The sequence below is a fragment of the Zingiber officinale genome, chromosome 1A, assembly GCF_018446385.1.
Source record: "Zingiber officinale cultivar Zhangliang chromosome 1A, Zo_v1.1, whole genome shotgun sequence".
Classification (NCBI taxonomy): domain Eukaryota; kingdom Viridiplantae; phylum Streptophyta; class Magnoliopsida; order Zingiberales; family Zingiberaceae; genus Zingiber; species Zingiber officinale.
Window position 1 is genome coordinate 110,423,926 of NC_055987.1, and position 6,678 is coordinate 110,430,603.

The 6,678-nt window shown below is 40.0% G+C and overlaps 1 non-coding gene across 1 annotated transcript; it reads left to right on the forward strand.

The window, feature by feature from the left end:
• The first annotated feature begins 3,443 nt into the window (after positions 1-3,443).
• On the forward strand, positions 3,444-3,549 carry LOC122039329. The gene has a single exon (XR_006128171.1). It is a non-coding gene; the product is annotated as a small nucleolar RNA R71 (small nucleolar RNA).
• Positions 3,550-6,678: the final 3,129 nt, after the last annotated feature.

A 6,678-nucleotide genomic window follows, 5' to 3' on the forward strand; every position in this document is an offset into this window, starting at 1 on the left:
TATAGCTATTTGAGTAATCAACCCACCAAAAACAATTGATCCCGAGGATGCCCTCCCAACTCTCACCAAGGTTTGCAAAAAATGAAAACCGGAATCTAAGTCAACCTTATGTAACATAGCCCACAGAGCATAAAGTTCTACTTTCTTTATAACTCCATCACTTTCCCCTCTACCAAAAATAATTTTACTCATAACACGATGCAAGTATCTAAAAGTGGGATTTTGCATATGAGAAGCTTTAGCTCTAGAGAACTCATAAGGTTGATCTAATCTAGTAATCAAATTCTAAAAATGATTCCAATTAAATCTTGAGTCAAACCTACGAGAGTTGCCAGTAGACAATCCAAAACAATTATTGAAATCACTAAATGTCCACTGAAACTCTTGGTTCATTAGTCTAAAAGTTATTTTTCTAAAAAAATCATCTTCATTAGCAAAGTGGGCATCTAGTGAACTCAGAAACTCCAGTATAACTCGAGGATAGGTAGGTAGATGTGTGTATATGTTATCATTCCAGTCAAGGGAGCCAATCATCCAATCTACATCATCTCTAATTCCTAGCATGTCCAAAACAGTTGGGTCCATATATCATGTACACACAATCTTTCTATTGACAAGAATTTCAAATCTAAACTTATGATCTTCATTTCTAAAAATAATGTTGAATTCATTGTCGTTACCTTCGTCACGTGCTATCCTCTTTCCTTTGCATTTTGTTGGTTGCTTCCCTTTTTCTTTGATAAGCTCCCTTCCTCCGCTTGATCCACCGCTTCCTTTGCGAAGTCTCTTCAAAATATTGGACATGTTGTCGAACTTAAGGAAAGGTGTTGTTTTGTTGGAGAAGTAAGTTCTTGTGAGGATGGATCTTGAAAGACAAGATCTTTGGGACTAGGAGTTAAGGATCTTGAAGATAGGAGAACAGAGGAGTGTTCTTAGAATCCAGATCTTGATGAAGTTTGTTGAGAGAAACGAGTTTGAGATCTAGATCTGAGAAGATTTAGAAGAGAGATTGAAGAAGAGAGGAGTTTGGGAGAGAGGAATGCCTTGAGGTTGAGGGGTGTGTATGGCCGACACAGCACGGTCGTGCCAATTGGCACGGCCACATCCATCTTCTTCTCAGTCCAACTCACACGGTCGTGTGTGAGACACGGCTATGTCCTTTTCCTCTTTGAGTAGCCTTGCACAGTTGTGCTGTATGGCACGACCAGTGCAGACTTCTCCTCTGGATCTTTACACGGTCATGTGTGGGACACGGCCGAGCACATTTCCTCTTCTGGAATCATCACACGGACGTGTCTGGTACACGGTCGGGCAATTTTTCTTCTCGGGACTCCTTACATGGTTGTGTCTTAGAGACATGGTCCATGCATCCTCCTTCTCTGTAGGTCATACACGGCCATGTTTGACACACGGTCAAGCTCTGTTTTGCTCCAAAGGATAGTTCTACTCCTTCCCTGATTCTCCAATGCTTCCATGCCCATGAAGAAGCCATGGCCAGCACATGGAAACAAAATTTCAACTTGAAAATAAAAGTAACACAAATTTAAAAGTACTACTAAAAAAAAACTAAAACTGAAAAATACTAAAGGAACTCTTGGGTTGCCTCTAGATAAGCGCTTGTTTAAGGTCTTTAGCTCGACCAATCTTCTTAGTTCCCTTCTCTTTTCCTTGCCCTAGGAGGGCAGAGGCCTCCTCCCAATATCACTCGTCAGATCATGCTCCTCATCCGGTGGCCTCCCGTGAGGATGGAAAGTCCACTCCTCAAGTTGATAAGCGTCCGCCTCGCTGCAAACACTTAATAAGAAAGAAGAGACATGGTTAGGAGAGTTAGACAAATCATACTCCAACCTTTCCTTACCGATTACCATTGAAAGCTTATGATTTTTAACATCGATTATTGCTCCAGCAATTGCAAGGAAGGGTCTTCCTAATATGATTGGAATTTTCGGGTCCTCTACCATGTCTAGAACTACAAAATATGTGGGAATTGTAATCCCACCAACCTCTACCGGCACGTCTTCTATAATACCCATAGGATATCTGCAAGAGTGATCAGCTAATTGTAGTGTCATGGTAGTAAGTTTCATGTTTTTGAGACCCAACTTATTACAAATTGAATAGGGAATGAGGCTAACACTTGCCCCCAAATCACAAAAAGCTTTTTCTATGAATTCAGATCCTATGTTGCAAGGAATGTAAAAGCTTCATGGATCTTTAAGCTTTGGGGACATATTCTTCTCAGATAAAGTGCTGCATTCCTCGGTAAGTGCAATGGTCTCAATATCTCCCCTTCTTCTCTTATTCGACATAATGTCCTTCAGAAATTTGGCAAACTTTGGCATTTGTAGGATTGCATCAATTAAAGGCACTTCAACACAAATTTCTTTGACTTTATCCAAAAATCTACCAAACTCTTCATCCTTCTTTAGCATTACTAATCTCTGAGGAAAAGGGGTTACTTGACTCTGTTGGTTTAGTGGAAGAGTCTCTTCACCCTTAATGGTACTCTCCTCATTTTCTTGAATCTGATTTGGTTCAAGTGTTGGAGGAGAGAGCTCTTCTTCAGCTTTCATCCCTTTTGGAGCAGTCACTTAAGGATCCCCCAAGGTCTGTCCACTCCTAAGCTCAATCCGATTGCAATGTTCTATTGGATTAACATCATCAGGTTTCCAGGAAACTACCCTGGTGCTCTTGAAGATGATGAGGCTAGATGGGCAATCTAACTATCTTGAAACTTTTGATGCCTTTTAGAATTATCTATTCTCTGAGTTAGCTTCAAAATGTCTTGCTTCATTTCATTTTGATTGGAGATAATTTCTTCAACCATCTTGTCAATTTTAGAAAACTGATAGCCTTGAGAAGATTGTTATTGTTATTGAAAATTTCGTTGCCCAGATTGGAAATTCTATTTGCCTCCCATGGATGGTCCTTGTTCTTGATTGTTTCTATAAGAGAAATTATGATGATTCTTCCATCCAGGGTTGTATGTGTTGGAATATGGATTGTTATGCCTTTGATTAAAACCCATGATTGTGTCACATTGCTCTAACTGATCTATTTGTGAAGAGATTGCTCCTAAAGAACATGAGTCTTGAGAATGATCAGAACTTCCACATGTTTCACAACAACATACTATGGCATTCACCGTATTAGTGCTAGTCCCCATATTTTCTATTTTCTTTATAAGAGCATCCAACTTTGCAGTCATTAGAGTGACTGCATCTACATCAAATTTTCCTGATGCCTTTGTTGGATTTGAATAAGAATAGCCTCCACTTCTCTCTATTTCCCATTGATGATGATTCTACGCTACACTCTCAATGATTTCTTTAGCTTCATCTAAACTTTTGTTCATAAGTGCCCCTCCAGCTGCTGAATCTAGGGACACTTTAGTATGATAATTAATGTCATTATAAAAAGTGTGCAACACCAACCATTTTTCTAAACCATGATGTGAGCATTGTCTGAGCATATTATTGTATTTATCCCATGCTTCAAATAAAGATTTTGAATTGGATTGTCTGAAGCTTGCGATAAGATTTCTCATATGAGTTGTCTTGCGAGGATAGAATTTATCTAAGAATTGCTACTCACATTGTTCCCAAGTGGAAATGCTATTTGGGGGTAACGAATTCAACCATTGTTTAGCTCTATCCCTTAAAGAAAACCCAAATAGTAATAGTTTAACTGCTTCTGAAGGAACACCGTTCATTTTCATGGTACCGCTGATTTCATAGAAGACCTCCAAATGTTGATTAGGATCTTCATGCGATCCACCTCCAAACTGATTTTGCTGCACCATATTGATTATTGCAGACTTGATCTCAAAGTTATTTGCTTCAACAGAGGATCTTGTAATGCTTGAGCAAAACCCTCTAGCATAAGGTGTTGCATAATCCTTAAGTGGTCTATTAGCCCTTGTCGATTGTTCTTATTCTTCTTGATGTCTTTGCAAGATTTTCCTTCTATGAAATGTTCTATCAATTTCAGGATCAAGAGGAAGTAATTCTCCTGCAAAGTTAGATCTTTGCATACAAGAACAAGATTAAAGAATTTGATACAAAGAAAAGAAAAGAATACAAGAATAGAAAGAATTCAGTTTATAAAAAGAATTAAAGAACAATGTAATGAATGAATGAAAGAATGAATGCAGTGAAAGAATGTAATGAAAGAATACAAAACAGAACAAGAAAACTAGTTACAGGTCAGATGTAAGAAAAGAAAAGAAAAGAAAAGTTTAGTCTAACTCAAATGATAATCTCTAATGTTAGAAGCGCAGTCCCCGGCAACGGCGTCAAAAACTTATTACAAACCGCAAGTGTACGGTTACATCGTCAGTAATAATACAAGATATCGTATCCACATGGACTGGTTATAATCACTAAAGATGTCTCAAAGTCGAATTAGATAAACAAACGATTAAAAGATCATTTACAACTAAAGATTAGATGTAAGGGTTAAATGTAGAAATTCAATTTAATAAAGGTTCTAGGAGTCTTGGTTTCTTTGTGATACTCATCAATGTAATGCAATCTACCAAACCTTGTCCTCAATTGTAACATATTCGTAAGAAGTCACCGGTTGTCTTCTGTAGAAGACACCGGTCAAGGACTCAAATCTAAACCCTAAGTAATTAAAGAGTTATGATCCCTATGAAGTCCGTTAGCGGGGTAGCCCTGTCACGACGCCCCTCGATCATACGACATAGAAACGCATTACTAATCAATTCACCTTAAGATATAGAATTAAGCATATCAATTCGTCCTACTTCTTTGTATGTTCTTGCTTTATCCCTAAAGGTGATTCCCTAAAAGGTCCGTGAGTGGGGCAGCCCTATCACGATGCCCCTCAGTCATACAATTTAGCAAATTCCTCGACAAGATTCCATAAGAAATACAAACAATAAATCAAGAATGGTAATTAGGCACAAAAACATAACAATCCATACAAGATTGATTGATACAAAACAATACAATATCCTTGAATCAAGAAGATGGCAAATTCATGAATCTTACATCAAATTACATCACAAATACTCCCTCCTTCATAGAACAAAGAATCTACCCCATAAAAATCGAGGAAAGAATCGAAGACAAGAAGATTAAAGACATCCCGATCCAAACCAAGAAAGTAGAAGGGAATGCTTATCTCGATACGACGAGTGATCTTTGAAACCAATCCTCCACTCTTGGAGTCGAATCTTCAAGAGAAATCTCCTTCTGATGGCTAGAAATTCACCCAAGAACAGATCTCCCCAAAGGGAGAGCCTCCCCCCTTTCAAAGGGGAAGAAGCTCTATATATAGAGGAGGGCATTTGGGTGCTACACGGCCCAAGACATGGTCGTGTGAGATCCACACGGCCAGGGCATTTCTCCTCTCGGCCAAGGTCACACAGGCGTGTGATCCTCACATGGTCGTGCCATGTCCCCCTTCTGCTTGCTCACACGGCCATGTGAAACCACATGGCCTGGTCAATTCTTACCTATGGAAATGTTGCACGGTCGTGTGGCACACACGGTCATGTCATTCTTCGATTCTGGAACAGCTACATGGCCGTGTAATCTTACACGTCCATGTAATTTTACACGGCCAGGGAAATCTCCATCATTGGAAAGGTTACACGGTCGTGTAACCATACAAGGCTGTGTACTGGTTGGCTAGAGAAGGAGGCATGGTCGTGTAGCTTCACACGGCCAAGGCATTCTCCCTTACTGCCGATGCTACACGGCCTTGTCATGACCACATGGCCAGGGTCATTTCCCTTTGCAGGGTCGTGTTGTACTCATTGCCAAATTTGTTTTCCCTCAATTTGGTTGTAGAATCAGCCACGGACATCAATTCTTCTCCAAATTTGACTCCTGAAAGCATAAAACACACAAAAGAAGATCTCTGAACAAAGAAAAGTAGTTATGCTAAAAGCAAAGCAAGGAACATGAAAGTGCATAGATAAAGCATGTATAAAACATAACGATATGCGTCAAAACATGGTAACCAAGTGTATAAAATCTACTCACATCAATGTGCTCGTATATGCTCGTCCAGGCAAAGCTCGCCCGAGCATAAAGGCATTTAGCCTTATATAATATTTTCAATACATTACCAGCTGACCATAGATTAAGTGAGTGCCCCAACGCTCATATATGCTTGGTCGGGTAAAGCTCTCCTGAGTATAAAGGCATTTAGCCTTATATAATATTCTCAGTATCTCACCGACCGACCGCAGGCCGAGTGAGTGCCCCCATGCTCATATAAGCTTGGACGAGCAAAATCTGCCTGAGCATAAAGGCATTTAGCCTTATATAATATTTTCAGTATATTACCGGCCGACCACAGGTCGAGTGAGTACCCTAGAGCTCATATATGTTCGGCCGGGCAAAGCCCGCCAGAGCATAAAGGCATTTAGCCTTATATATTATCTTCTCAGTATCTTACCGGCTGATTGCAGGCCGAGTGAGTGCCCCCACGTTCATATAAGCTTGGACGAGCAAAGTCCGCCCCAGCATAAAGGCATTTATCCTTATATAATATTTTCAATATCTTATCGGCCGACCATAAGCTGAGCGGGCACCCACGTGCTCGTATATGTTCGGTCGGGCAAAGCCCGCCTGAGTATAAAGATATTTACCCCTATATAATATTTTCATCATCTTACTGGCCGACAATAGGCCGAGCGAGTGT